The sequence below is a fragment of the Eucyclogobius newberryi genome, unplaced genomic scaffold, assembly GCF_026437365.1.
Source record: "Eucyclogobius newberryi isolate DKJ021-1_F unplaced genomic scaffold, fEucNew1.0.hap1 SCAF_2, whole genome shotgun sequence".
NCBI lineage: Eukaryota > Metazoa > Chordata > Actinopteri > Gobiiformes > Gobiidae > Eucyclogobius > Eucyclogobius newberryi.
In genome coordinates, this window is record NW_027315834.1 from 14,528,248 (window position 1) to 14,543,934 (window position 15,687).

A 15,687-nucleotide genomic window follows, 5' to 3' on the forward strand; every position below is an offset into this window, starting at 1 on the left:
GTCCGTGCCACTGCCATGACCTTGGCCCTGCTGATGGGACCTCTTTTAAAATATTATCCACATGGAGGCAGTTTGTCAGCAACTGGCAGGAACTTGGCACCAGTGCAATACAAGCCAAGATATCAAGAGGGCACATGGCCAAAACGCAGTAGTCAAGATTCAGACCGCAGATGGCAAATCAGAGAAAAGCATGCAAAAGTAACAGGATTTAACTGGCTTGGTTATGCAGTGAGTGCCAATTTCAGCCATTATTAAATTATTTTAAGTCTTATCCTAAATGTTTTTGAAGCATTTAGTCATGTTAACTGTATACATGTTCTGACCATTCTGTATGCTTTAATTAGTCTAGTAAACACCTTATTTTTATGCATTTTGTTCACTGACAATGGCAATAAAAGTTATTCTGATGTTGTAATGTAGATCCCTCATGGAAAAACCTGGGATTGTTGAGATTGAATTTACAAGTAACAATGATAAAATGTTCCTATGTTTGTGAATGTTGTTCATTGGCAATGAGTCTAAGAACACAACAGAGGAATCTGTTGCATAGTTTGTTATGTAAGTTTGTACAGTATGTATCTACTACTAGTAAAAGCAGCATGTCAGCATCAACTGTTCACCACATACATGACATAAGTATACAGGACTCTATTCAGTTTTATACATCCTTTTGAATTTTACTTGATGACCCAGCTTTGTTCAAATACTAATAGAAATACAATCACTTTTTTATTAGTTATGGTCTTTATTTGTTTCAATGTACCTGTTCGTCTAAGGTTGTATTGTTCTGATAACTTGTGTATACAGGGAGAGAGCAAGAGACTTCCCTCTCCCCAGACACTTCCTCCAACTCCTCCGGGGGGATCCCGAGGCGTTCCCAGGCCAGCCGAGAGACATAGTCCCTTCAGCGTGTCCTGGGTCTTCCCCAGGGCCTCTTCCTGGTGGGACATACCTGAAACACCTGGAGGCGTCCAGGAGGTATCCAGAACATGATGACCGAGTCACCTCAGCTGGCTCCTCTCGACGTGGAGGAGCAGCGGCTCTACTCCGAGCTGCTCCAGTGTGACTGAGCTCCGCATCCTATATCTAATTTCGAAGCCGCTTGTCCTTTCGGTCATTACCCAAAGCTCATGACCATAGGTGAGAGTAGGAATGTCCGATATGGCAACCGCATCACTCCAGACACTGCACCGCTCCGCCTCTCACATTTCATTCTTCCCTCACTCGTGAACAAGACCCCAAGTCATGAGGAGTTTGCCAACAACCTCAGTGACTTCAGCTTGGGTGATGGACAAGTCAGCCCCCGAGTCCTCAGTCTCTGCTTCCTCTTTGGAAGACGTGACAGTGGGATTAAAGAGGTCATCAACCGTCCTTCCTCCGTCCAACGACATCCTCAGTCGAGGTCAGCCGGTCTACACCCACACCATAAACGGTGATGGTGAAGCTCTGCTTGCCACTCCTGAGGTGCCAGATGGTTTCGCCTCTGCGACAGCAAAAGCTGCAATACGCCTGGCCCACTGATACCTGTAAAGTTTGTAAACTGCCTCAGGAATCCTACAAGCCGAAGAGGCCTGACAGGCCTCCTTCTTCAGCTTGACAGCATCCCTTACTTTTGGTGTCCACCACCAGGTTTATGGGTTGTCACCACGACAGGCACCTGAAACCTTGTGACCACAAGTCCGAGCAGCCGGATTGAAAATGGAGGTTGAGAACATGGTTCACTCTGTCTTAACGTCCCCAGCCTCACCCAGGATCTGGGAGAAGCTCTCCCGGAGGTGTGAGTTGACGACCCTGCTGACAGAGGGCTACAAAAGACGTTCCCAACCGACCCTCACAATGCGCTTGGGTCTGCCAAGTCTGTCCAGCTTCCTCCTCCACCAGCGGATCCAACTCACCACCAGTTGGTGATTGGTTGACAGATCTGCCCCTCTCTTCACAGGTCAGATGACATGACAACAAAGTCAATCATTGATCTCCGGCCTTGGGTGTCCTGGTGCCACGTGCACTGATGGACACCCTCGTGCTTGAACATGTTTGTTATGGATAATCCGTGGCTAGCACAGAAGTCCAATGACTGAACACCGCTCGGGTTCAGATCGGGGAAGACGTTCTTCCCGATGACCCCTCTCCACGTTTTTCGAGTGGGCGTTGAAGTCCCCCTGAAAAACAACGGAGTCCCCGATCGGTGCACTGTCCAGTACCCGTTCCAGGGACTCCATGAAGGCCGTGTACTCTGCACTGCTGTTTGGCCCGTAGGCCGACACAACAGTGAGAGACCTGTCCCCAACGCGGCCATCTCATTCACTGGGCTGTGTCGGCGTTCACTGGGGTGAACACAGCTAAGTTACAGGTCTGATCTGGACTGATCAGTTTCATTGTTTAATTTTCAATCCCTTGTCTGCATGATCAAATACACAATGTTGTTACACCGTTCTACACAAAGTAAATTGAATTGAAAGTTGTGCTCTGTTTCTCAAGCCGTTGATTCCAGTCCGAAAGCCGAACAAGCTGGGTATTTTCTGGCCAATTTCACAGCTGAGCGACATTTATTTTTACACAGAGCTTGTAATATTCACCTGCACATTTTGACTCCACCATCCAGTTCTCATTCAGGCCCTAAAGTTGCATAATAAAACAGTTTCTGTAGCTGCTGCTGTGCTGTGTTCCCTTGTCTGCCACAGCACCGGCTCGGCTCTATTGGCACACGAGAGAACCGGTGTTTATGCAATGCACTGTCTGATGTTCACGCTGGACAGATGTAGCATAAAATATACATAATGTTCTCAGTGACGAAGCAGTTGTGTCTTTATGCATTTGGAAATAAAAACAGACAAGGAACGTGTCCACTGTGCAGCCTTGAGGTACAAATGTCCCATCAAACAAACCTGCAAATGTTTATCCACGCCAGGATTTTTATGCTTGGAATAAAATAAAAAGAAATGTGTACCCAGCTGCAATAAACTTCTTTTTCACATTTAGAATAACTGTAACTTTTAACGGTCTACTGCTTTGATTTTGATTTTATATTTAAATATGTTTTTGTGTTCAACTGAGCGATATTTATTTATGTAACCCAATGTCACATTAACAGACGCCTCAAAGGGTTGGACAGAAATAGACAAATTAGCAAACAGAGCAAGATGAAGTGCAGTGTACTCACATAAACCAACATGAGGGGGAAGTAAGGAAGGAAGTTGTCTGTGTACCGCAAATAAATACTGTAATTTTTTGTTTAATTAATGTTTTAGTTAGTCTTCCAACGTCAATTTTAAAACCTTTGTATTTCTTGTACTGCATCTTCAGACATGATTTGTTTATTGTCATTTTTGTGACTTTGAAAATACAACATTTTGTGCAATTGGGTGGCCATATCACGCTCCCATTGCTCTGGACTGTCCTGTTTTGTTGTTGTTGTTGATAAAATAAACTACTGGATTTTCTACACAACATTGGCTGTTTTGTTGTTCATGTCAAATGTCTTCTTGACCCAAGAATTCCAAACTTTTCCTAGTGTGTCTTTACCAGCCGTAGCACTTTTTGGAGAAGTCTCCACAGTCAGAGCCAGTTCACATTCACACAATCCCACATTTACAGCCCACACCTGACCAGAGCCAGGCCAGATGAGGCAGCAAATGGAACATTGTGAATGCTCTGACAGCCACGAACACTGCATCACTCACTGCCTGTGCCAGGATGTTGTTGTTGTTGTTTTTTTTTTAATATATATATATATATATATATATATGTATAATATCCTGTTATGGCCCACCTATTTTCACCCGTCCTCACCTAGGGTCTTTTAATTGTAGTTTTTAAGATAAGGAATTGAAGCTTCTGGGTTTTTGGTGATGTGCATGGAAGCAATGCACAGCCTACCCAGCGCCCCCTGGAGGCTTTACCTGGGACTTTGTGAAGCTTAGAGGCGGCACTATAATATGATTTTAGGGCAGCACTCTCTCCTCCTGAGTGTTTCTGGCTCCACAGTCCATCTGCAAATGAATGTGCGTGAGTCCTGGGCCATCTGCTGCCTGTCCATCTGTGGGAGTAGGATCTCTCCTTCACTGTGGTTCTCCCCACGGTTTCTTCTTTTTCCTACAGGGTCTCTCAGGACAGAGGATAGAAGGTCGCTCGTAGCAGAGGTCATCCAGGCAGAGGAGGAGCATCATTTGAAAGGTTTATAGACTGGAAAACACACCCATGAGCATTTACTGATTTGATTTGCTTGGAATTGAAGTTATACAAGATTTCCTCACCTTATGGAATAACTTAAACCAAACATTTGCTCCTGTCATGTTTGCGAGGTCAACAAAGGTTGTAAAAGCTAAAAAGTAAATTTTGTATAGAACGACGTCAACTTTATTTACTATGTATTTCACTCCAAAGCTCGTACTAGAGAGTTGTGAGTGCTTTGGGAGGAGTATTGCCTAAATCCCAAGACATCAGATTTGGAGAAGCCATTTCACGGTCTGTTTAGCCCAAAAATCAACTTCCCCTGCCTTTCCTGTTATCCAGCCTTCTATGTAAACACACACACACACACACACACATTTTGTCAAAGTAGATTTCATAATACCTTCACAAGTACATCCATTTGTAAGCTGTTCGCAGCCTGAGGTATCTTGTATCACTGCCTTTCATCTGACTGTTATGGATTTGTTCTCCCAGAGCCCCGTGATGTGAGCTGAAGAATTCCTCCGCCATTGACCAGGAGGAATACTGATGAGACGCGCTGATCACAAATCATATCAGGAAAACTTTAGCATCATATAAGCCGTTCGACAAAGAGAGGTCCACAGTCAGAGTTTATGAGAATGTTAAGTTTTAATCAATGGTGAACCTGGAAAAAACAAGAACAATTTGTTTTCGGATTTACAGAGCTATTTATTGTTTTATATACATGTATTGTCTGTGCAACACTTTGGAAAGTGTTTTTCAGATATATTAACATATGTTAACAACATATTAACACTTCACTTGATGAAATAGATAATGATGTGATGATATGAATACATTCATATATAGATGAACAAATATTTCTTCATGGAATTTGTATTGCTTTTACTGCATATTCCACTCTATGGTATTTAAACATATCTAGCTCCATGGCGACAAGCAAATGACGTCAGGTCAGATATGTGGAGAGATAACTGTAATAACATATATTCAATTACAGGTGTTTTTATTGCTTCTAAAAGCATGCAATCTTACTGTGAGTCTAATGTCATGCTTTGGAACAACATATGTGTTGGTATCCGCTCTGCAGAGACTCTATTTCCCATGTGCCCCTTGTGTTTGTCATGGTTGTTTCTGTGTCTCCGCCCCTCACCTGCTGTCTGTTACTTCCTGGATTTCCCAGTCTCCTCCCACCACACCTGCTGTCAGTCTTCTCATTACCTTAATTAGTTTCTCCTGCCACTTGTTTGTTTCCCACCAATCACCTGCTTCTCTGTGTGTATTTAACTTCTGTCTCCCCTTTGTTCTGTGTCTGTTCGTCACGTGATGTCTATCCTGCTTGTAACTCCTGCCCTGCGCCGCTCCTGCCTTGTTTACCTGCCTTTTTGGAATTTTGGATGTTTTGTGTTTTTTGGACTTTTGGACATTTTGACATTTTGAGCCTTTGTGCCTGCCTTTGGATTTTGAACTTTTGTTAATAAATTCGCCTTGATTTGGACTGCTATTGGGTTTTTTGCCACCGGGATCTTAACAATATGTATGGGGACAAGCTGGCAGAGCAGAAAAGTTATAGTGCACTTTTAAAAGCCAAAATGGCATTATAATAACATTAACTTGCTTAAAATTTGAATTTGAAACTTGAATTAAGAATTTTGACAAGATGCGATTTATTTGCTTTTGTGATGTAGAATATTTCACTACTTTCAACTCATTTCTTATTTGAAAATAATCGAGACCCATCAAATAAATAGATTTTAACTTTTTTCTGTGTATGTCCCATCTACTAACAAAATTACTAACTCATATTAAACATTTTGAGGAGAAATCCAGTATTTTTTTTGAATGGCTTTGCGTCTCATGGCCTCACACTTTCCAGGATGTTAATGTGCTGTTACCCAGACAAAGCAGCAGGTGAGGTCATGTCTTGTGGCTGGGACAGAGGAGTAGGAGTTTCCTGTTGTTTTTGTGTCTGCCTCCTGAAGGCACTGTCCCATGAGGAGAGCCATCATAAAGTCTCAACAGCTGCACTAAACATCCTGGACGAGCGGGGCGGCTGTGGCAGAGGGAGCCGGTTGTGGCGGACGAGAGGAAATGGGCTAAATTGAAGACAGTTTCCCTTCTGCTGTAATGGGCATTAAAGTTAAAAGAGGCACACCCAGTGAGAGAGAGGAAATTGACCAAGAAAACTGTGATTGTGTTTTTCTCTCTTTTTCCTCCAAATTACTCTTTGCAACAGTTTAAAGTTGTCATTGAGGTGGTTAAAATGTTCAAAGTATAACATTAAACGTCTTCCTTTTGACAAGCAGGTGACACCACACGGCCCTGTAAAAACTAACTGAATAAATGCTATAGATATGATTGATACTGTTGGTTACACCTTAAAAACAAAAGTTTAAACTGTCCATTCAGTGTTTTAGCTTTAAAGTGGTACTATGTATGTTTATTTTTTAGGTAGGGTCAAAAACCATGTTGTTTTGTCTGCATTGGATTCTGGTGGAGTAGTATTGATTTTGTCCCATTCGTTGAACAAATGGACCAGCTCTATACCAGTTTTTGTGAGTTCAGTCTTTGGGGGGTGCTCCGGGAGTATTGGGTCCAGGGCCCTTTGCTCAGGGCTGTCCGGTCCCTGTATGACTGGAGCAGGAGCTGTGTTCGTATTGCCGGCAGTAAGTCAGACCTGTTCCCAGTGCATGTTGGACTCCTCAGGCTGCCCTTAGTCACCGGTTCTGTTCATAGTTTTTATGGACAGAATTTATCGGCGCAGTTAGAGTTCTGAAAGGACAAGATCACAGACACAAGCGGCTGAAAACAGTTTCCTCTGCAGGGTGGATGGGCACTCCCTTAGGGTGAGGAGCTCAGCCACACAGGAGATGCTCAGAATAGAGCCGTGACTCTGCTGCACCTCCACATCCCACCACTGGGGAGGTCCGGGGAAGACCAGGACACCCTGGAGGGACCATGTCTCTCGGCTGGCATGGGCCTCCCTGCTCAGACTGCTGCCTCCACAATCCGGAGCTGAAGAAAACGGATGGATCTTTTGTCTGCAATGTTTTACAGAATGGCATAAAAACGTAACCGTTTTTCATTATTTTTAGTTTTCAATTGTGTATGCTATCTAATTTTGCTAGCACCATTTTCAGAAAACAAACAATACAAAAACAATAAACATAAAAATGAGCTCCAACTAATTATATACATTATCATTATTGGCATGAAAAAAAGGATTAGGAAGAAGGACTCTTCGCTCTGTCATGGAAAAGACATTTGAGAAGGGTCAAATCATTATCAAGTGAAGAAAGCATCAAAGGAGAAGCGGAAACTAATCTACAGTGTTTTTGGCAGTGGTCACTCTCTCCCATCATCAACACAAGATCTGTGTGAATAATAATGCAACACTGGATGGAAATAAATCTTTAAAACTATGCCACAGCGAATGTGTGCTGTGATCAAAGCTAAAGGCGATCCTACCTAATATTAGAGCGAGTACCAAACCCCCCTGTTAAGCTGGACAATTGCAACTGCAGTTTTAGGCCTGACCTATCGCATATTCAATAATAAACGACACTACAGTGGCAGAGTGATGCAGGTGGGTGGTGTTCTTACAAAGTGAAATAATTTTCTTGTCGATGCCCTGTCTAACCGTGTGTGTTCTCATTGATTCTGTAACAAATTGCTGCCCCCAGTTCAGTCTGACTCAGCCGTTCTCCTCTGTCCTTGGCCCGAATTTATGTCGCAAATGTCTGCATCAATGACAACATAGATTTTGCAAGTAATTCAAGAGTAACATTTTTGAAGTAACAAATCTTCTATTTATTTACTATTCTTTATTTTTTTAAGTGTGGTGTTTTCATGTGGGTTTGCAAAAAAGATGAGATCTCACAATGTTTGTGAGTTTAGAAAATGACAAAATCAGCTGTTTTGCCACTTTGTCCAAGCAGCTTGAAGTATTTATTGAAATGTTCTGCCTTTTGCCAATTGTTTTGAAGATGTTCTGTAGTTTTTCTGGAGGGTCCGCTTTCTGCAGGTCTTCATTTAGATGTTATTGCTTTGCCCAGAATGTTCAACAGTGTTTTTTTTCAATAATATGGATTTTTATGCTACAAAAAAAATCACACACATTCTTAATGTGAGTGGGGTCCACAGATCCGACCTGTAACTCATCAGTTGCTTATCTCCATAGAGATGAACAAGTTTAATGCCATACTGTAAAACATCCTGGGCGAAGCAATAACATCTCCCACCAGCAGGGGGTGATCTTTTCCCAGTAAAGTTACATAATGCACCTTTAACCGGAGCCATAATTGATAATTAAAAAAAAACGAGTGCTACACATTTGAATTTGAATGCACGCACCACAAAAGATTTGTTGCAATGTGAATTGGGGGTAAAAGTTGAAAGCCCAGAACTATTCAAAGTGCCATTTTTGTGGTGACCAAACCTTCGAGGTGTAATTTCGGGCACTGTAGCGTAAACGCACTGGCTTGTCCCAAAATATAGAGCATTCAATTCCAGTTGTAGTAAATGATGTAGTGTTCTAACCTTCAGATTCAATCCCGTCACATTTTATTTACTGGAGCATTGTATGTAAACATCTTTGTAAGCTCTTTCTTTACTTTGCAAACAATCATCTGATAAATCTGTCTTGTTCGACCTTTTGAACATCACCATCCATCCACTGTCGAGTTTGGCCAACAGCTATATCTATTCAAATAAATACCATAAACTGATAGCTTAGATGACACTTTATATTGGCCATATCAAAATGTCGCATTGTGTTGTGATGACACAGAATTGACAAAGACACTGCTTATTTTAGCGGGCCGACTCCGAATCTGACATTTACGGCTGATGGCATATAAAGCAGAAATGTGCCCCTGCTAAAATCAATGTGACTTTACAATAAAACTGTAGGAATAATGGCACACTGTCTGTACAGGCTTGTTATCCAAAAGAAACATTGCCGATAAACAAACGGCCCTGAGGTGAAACTGTCTCCCCGCTGACCAATAATGGACACTGTGCGATTATGAAGATGACTGCGGCGGTAATAAAAGCAGCAGGAGATTGGTACATCAGAGCGGTGTCTCACTATATGTAGAATATGCACACGAACAACTAACAAAATGCAATAAATAAAAACAATCTCAAATCAGAATACAGGAATTAACAGTACTGACTTGTAAACATCCCTCTTGATTTGATATGTATCACCCGGAAGAAGTGATTGTTGTTGTATATGACAGAAAATTTCAGACACGTCTTGTGTTTGAAATGATGTACAACTGACCAAAAAGATTGTCTTCAAAATAGAACAGAAATATACTTTAAATGTTGCTTTATCCGCTTATTCTGCCCTTCCCTCTGTTTGCACTACAGGAACATGAGGCCTCCTCCCACAAGCATTACACTTTTGAACAAGTCAAATTACTGATGGGGGGGGCTCACATAACATGTCGAGCGTACACTTCCCACCCCCCTCCATATTTGTAACAGGTTCGTCTTAAATCCTTGTATAATACAGGATTCATAAAATAACTGTAATCAGCCCGTCGTGAGCTATAAAGCCAATAAAGCCCAGTTTGAACATGTTGTTATAGATATTGGATGTTCTATGAAAATAGATAAAAAATGTTGGTGAATGGTGAATTCTGCTGCTGGGGCCCACAAAGCCCCCCTCGTCACAGCCCCTGTGGTACGTTCTATGTCTATTTTAGTACAAGCAACTCATTTCCTTTTACAGTTAGAATGTTTTTAAGAGTTCGAGTTACTTTATTTGAACTTTTACAAAGAGAAGAAGAAACACATTTAAAACTTCTTTAAAACTTCTACATATACCAAATAATCAGGGCAAAAAGTGGCAATTAGGAGAACGTTCAAAAGGAGTGGGAGGAAGCAGCTTATTAAATCCAACTGTCACTGTGCACAGGGCAAATCATTTCAAATTCCTCAGGTATTAAAGTTTCTCGGGTATTAAAGTCATGAGCTTATGGGGTTCTAATAATGTCTGACTCACAAATCATTAAAAACTTCATCTTCACCAGATACATTCCATAACTTTAACTTTTATATTGTTACGCATTTAAGCAATACTCTGTTTTGCTTATTCAGACAAAAATACATGCAAATCAGTTTTATTTCATTTTTTCATATGACCTTTTGACTTCAACTTCTGCAACTTTTCTCCGTCTTTTATTGACTCACTTTCACTAATCATTAGAACATCCTCCCTCCTCCAATCTCCCCATATTATTCTACCTTTATTGTTCTCATTCTATATAATCTCTCACTCCCTGTACGCATTTGTTGCCTTATTTCCCCTCTTCTCTTACACTGAAAAAGATAAGATCGATAAGCTCTATGCCCATGGGGGAGTTGCATAGTTGTTGCAAGAATCAGCTAAACCTCACTGCACCAAACTATATTAGCATCTCAGAATTGAACTCCTCTCCCTTAGCACCACTTCAGAAAGCTGCTGGATTATCATAATAATTTAGCATTCTGATGATAAACAGGATAAAGCGCTGTAGTGGTATCTCCAAATATATATTAAAAAAAAACATCAAGTTCAACTGAGAGGCCATGTAGATATGTCTTGCACAATCTCCGATATGTCACAAATAATACTTTCAGATGAAAAAAAGAGGCTTGTACACAAAAGCCCGCCAGCAATAGAGCTCAAATCAAGATAACAATTGTAACATCGGATGCTTTTAAACAAGACTGATGATTTTAGCGCTCTTGCCTTGGCAGCTTATTGTGTGGGTTTTATGCCGTGTGAGATTTGGGTTTACAGAGGTGTAACGAGGGCGGTTACCAGGCGACTGTGTGCTGTAAAAATCCTGGTTTAATTAAATGATTCTTTACCAGTGCATGGTGTGGAGAGTTATTGCATACAAAGGCCTCTCGCTCAAGTCAACTTGATTCATGGTGAGAAGATTGGAGACAAGCAGGTTGCAGACAGTAGTTAAAAGATGGATATTGGTTGTAATTGTGAATGTAATTTTCTTTACTGGAGTGCTTTCATAAAGTAGAGGATTAAAGGACACATATAATGTCAAATTTACTTTTTTAATATTGTTCCCTCATCAAAAACTGAAACTTTTTTTGTGGTGAATGGGCTGGCACTTGTGTTCATGGAGAAGTTCCACTGTATCCACTGTGTCCATGGAGGAAACTGGGACTATTAAAGAAATACCATCACTTGAACCCACACAGAAGATGTATATTTTCCAACTCTTCAAACTGACTTGAAGTTGTTGAACATGATGTTTGATAGAAGCCCTAAAATGTAATAATTGTGAGAGCCATTTAAGGCCTGTCCGTGCAGAGTTTGCAGGTTTTTCTCCGTGTTTGGGTGTGTTTTCCTCCGTCCAACTGGTCGTGTCAAGTCGAGCTCCAGATCTGAATATGGTCCCTGGGCACTGCACTGAGGTCGCTCTGTGCGGCCTCTTATTCTTCCTAACAAGTTGCCCCAGCATCTTTGAAAGATGAGTCAAATGCAGAAGACAAATTCCCAAATGAGTCTTTTTTGCTTTGAGTCAGAGGCAAGATGGAGTTTTCTTGCTAAAAGGAGAATGTGTCGTGTCTGCCAGTTTATTTACAAGTTAAAACCACTTCTTCGCTATAACAAGCTTTCCCACAAAATTAAAAATGTGAATGGCGGCGATAAAGTTGAAGATCTTTTAGTTTACAGCAGCAGCTTGTGTTTTGGAAAGAGAGAATCGAGGAAAGATCCAGCTGGACTAAGATGCTGTGTCAGACCCTCCTGTAAACCAGACCCATATTAAATGAACTGTAATGCGGTTTCACACTAACGCTAACAACAGCGACAGATAATTGACTTCATTTGAGCTGCGCATGTTGTTTTGAAGCACTGCAATTTTTTTGTTAAAGCTACAGTGGGTTGGAAAAGTATTCATATTCCTGTAACTTTGCAACATTTTGTCATTTTGTCGTTTTTTGTGAACGAGCAAACAAAAAAACGGCACATAATTGTAGAGAGGAAAGAAAATTATACATGATTTCCAAATTGAAAAAAGCTGCCTGATGATTGCTGAAAGATTGAATACCTAATGTTTCAATAGAGTCCATCTGTGTAATCTAATGGATAAATGCAGCTGTTCTGTGAAGGACGTTTGACAAGAGAATGTTGAGGAGTAAACAGCATCTCAATGTCCAAGGAACCCACCAGACACATGAGGTCAGGGATGAAGTTGTGGACAAACTAACAATCAAGGAATTTGGGAAAAGAAATGTTTATTGGTGGAAGCCATTGAAGTGCTTATTCTCCCTAGAGTCCGATGTGCAATAGCAGGAATAAAGGTTTAAAGTGCAAATGACACAGATTAGACTATTTGTTTACCTAATGTATTAACATACATGTAATTTTTGTAAGAACTATTTCCTGGAAACCATATTGTAACATTATTGCTGCAGAATAGACATGAAGATGAGCCTTGGTGAAATAAACAAAAATACAACTGAAGTGAAGGTATATTTTCAGATATGTTTGGATGCAAGTTATCGGCTCATAGCCTACTTAGCTGAACAGTTAAAGTCCCAGCACAGATGCGAGTCTGCTTACTGGGCTGGGCCAGAGTGGCAGCGTAAGGCGTCACGTGACCAAAGAGAAAAATATAATATTTACAATAAATACAGTCAGTAATTAACATTAGCAAATGGAAGAAATAAATATCGTCATGTACAGTAAACCAAGCCATCAATACTAATAAAAGTGCTGTGTAATAAAACACTATTGTTTTGATATTTAAAAGTACTTTTAAAAACCCTTTTGTGTTCCGTTTGCTCTGTTTGGATGCAATCCCTATGTCATGAAAGTGGAATTGCTATTTGAATATTTTTTTTTAACTTCTTTTTCCACTTTTGATTATATAAAACTATGATTCATGTTTACCACATCCTAACATCCCTCCAAATTAAGGAACAAAGAATATTACAGAGGACAGAAGCTTGTGGATCTGTCACAGTTGCACAACACTAAACTGAAACTAAACGTCACAACTCAAGTTTTCCCATGACACAAAAAATAAATCCAACTTGCAATTTAAATCTTACCTGCTTTGCGTAGTTCGACTTCTTTTATATCCCCCACCATCACTTCTCCCTGTGACACGTTTTCTCGTGGCGCTCTAATTGGAGTCCGCGGAGCTTCTTTGCACAGCCAGCGTTTGTGGAACTATCTCCTGCCTGAGAGGGAGGTGCAGAGTGGGCCTATCTCTCCTCATTGAAACCTTTAAACTAGTGTCAAGCTTCTGTCATGGATCCAGTGGAGCGAAAAGGTCAGCGTCTCCAAAGGTGCAAATTGGAGCGCTGTGACTGGCAGGGAGCTTCCACAGAGATGGACATGCGGATATTCTGGGCTGCAGCTGAAAAACGCAGGGACATGAGAAAAGTCGAAGGCAATATAATAATAGCTGAGTTACTGTATAATGAACTTTGGAACAATTTTTATGAAGCTTGTTAGTGTTCATTTAAAAAGTGCTAAAGTTGTGTTCTTGTCAGTTATAAACTACTATAAGACATGTCTGAACGTTTGTTTGACTCCTACTTGGTTGGTTTTCAAAAATTTTTGACTTAAAGCTGGGGAGCCTGATTTCCAAACCACGTAAGGACGAAGAAGGTATTTAAATCTATCTAACTCGTCCCTAGTTCTCACAAACCCTTTGTATTCACATGCATTCAATTCCGGACTTTTGCCAAGCAAAGCACTGCTTTTGGCTCATACCTCCTGAATGACAAGAAATAAAATACTTTATTATTAGCTGACAGCACACACACACAGTGGTCTCATTTTGTCATAAAGTGCTGCTTTTATAACATACTCTTTGGGGGTAAACAGATGTACAAAAATATGAAAACAATAATGTCAGGTACCCCAGCTATTGCCACAAGCTGTTATGCAAGTGGCTTTATTTGTATGGGGACACAGTAGAAATGGTACTGGAAGACTCAAGTAATATATAATGTTACTTTACATTTGTATCACTTTAGAAGCCTGTCAAGTCTCTCAATGTCCTACAGTGGTGGTAGTAACCTACTTCCATGGCCACAGCTGCCCTAATGTGGACTCATGGAAGCAATGATGCCAATCTGCATCCTCTGTCCCTCTGACCACCATTGTGTGTGTGTGTGTGTGTGTGTGTGTGTGTGTGTGTGTGTGTGTGTGTGTGTGTGTGTGTGTGTGTGTGTGTGTGTGTGTGTGTGTGTGTGTGTGTGTGTGTGTGTGTGTGTGTGTGTGTGTGTGTGTGTGTGTGTGTGTGTGTGTGTGTGTGTGTGCGTGCGTGCGTGCGTGAAATTCTGACACATGACTTTCTTCTAAAGGGGATCAATAATCTATCCGCCCAGGTCAGAGCTGAAATTAAACCTCTCTTAGTAATAATTATTCTTTTCTTTTTTTCAATTTTAAGGGATTTAAATGATCTGACGATTTTGCAATTTACATACAATTCAAATACTTTTTCACCTCCAAAAATATGACATTCATCTGATTTTGAGGCACACGTAACCACAGAAAAAGATACACTACCTGCTTCATAATCAGACCTATTAATTGAATAGCACAAACTAAACTTCATCTAAATCTGCTCAATAAACTAAACTAAACTAAACTACATTTCCTCCAATGACAGATGTCCCCTTCGTCTGCACCGTTATTAAGTTCACACCAAATCTGATCACTCTGTTGTTCTCTGCCGCCTGTTTATTGAACTTGTATGGAAATTCAATTTGTTAACTGCACGTCGCCGTGTTGCCATGGCAATGCTCATCACGCCCCAGCGCCAGACGTTTGATATTGTGTTTATCAGCACCACAGTTGCTTCTAATCTGCCCGCGGTCGCCTCATATTTTCAATTGCACAGCTTGCTCCAGCACTCAGCCCAGCTAATAATACAACATTTGGCTTGGGTTTAGGTAATGGGGGATAATTCTGTACCCGAGCAGACTTGAAAACAACCCTCAGCGAGACTTTGGACAGGCCGCCAAATCGTTGTTCACTTTAAGCCAAGAACCAAGTCACAAAGGCGGAGTAGCACACACATTTTTCCCACGCGGCGACGGCGATATGCATCTTAACTCCACAAAGGCCGTCTCGGAGGAGGGCTGAGGAGGAAATTCACTGGATAAATATTGACTTGAGTGAAATGAGTTGGCTCCCGCGACATAAAAAGCGATGTACACAGTGTCAGCGACTTGCGAGACCTCCAGCCGTCCGCCGTCGCTAACCAGAGCGGACGCACCAACCAGGAGCCGTGGTAAATATGGATGAGGCCTTTGAGGAAGAAGCGTGGTGTGGATAACGAAGGGTTCCGCTGTACACGCGGGTTTGTGGTCACTTTGGATTTACAGTTGAGACACAAATTGTTTTATAATGAACCAAGATGAACGGACGGGTGGAGGTGGTGGAGTGTGTGTGATGGTAAAGTAAAGCGGTGAAAAACGGTGTTCAGTTCAGGTGTAGAGAAGTACAAACGTTAAAGTACTGTACTCTATTTA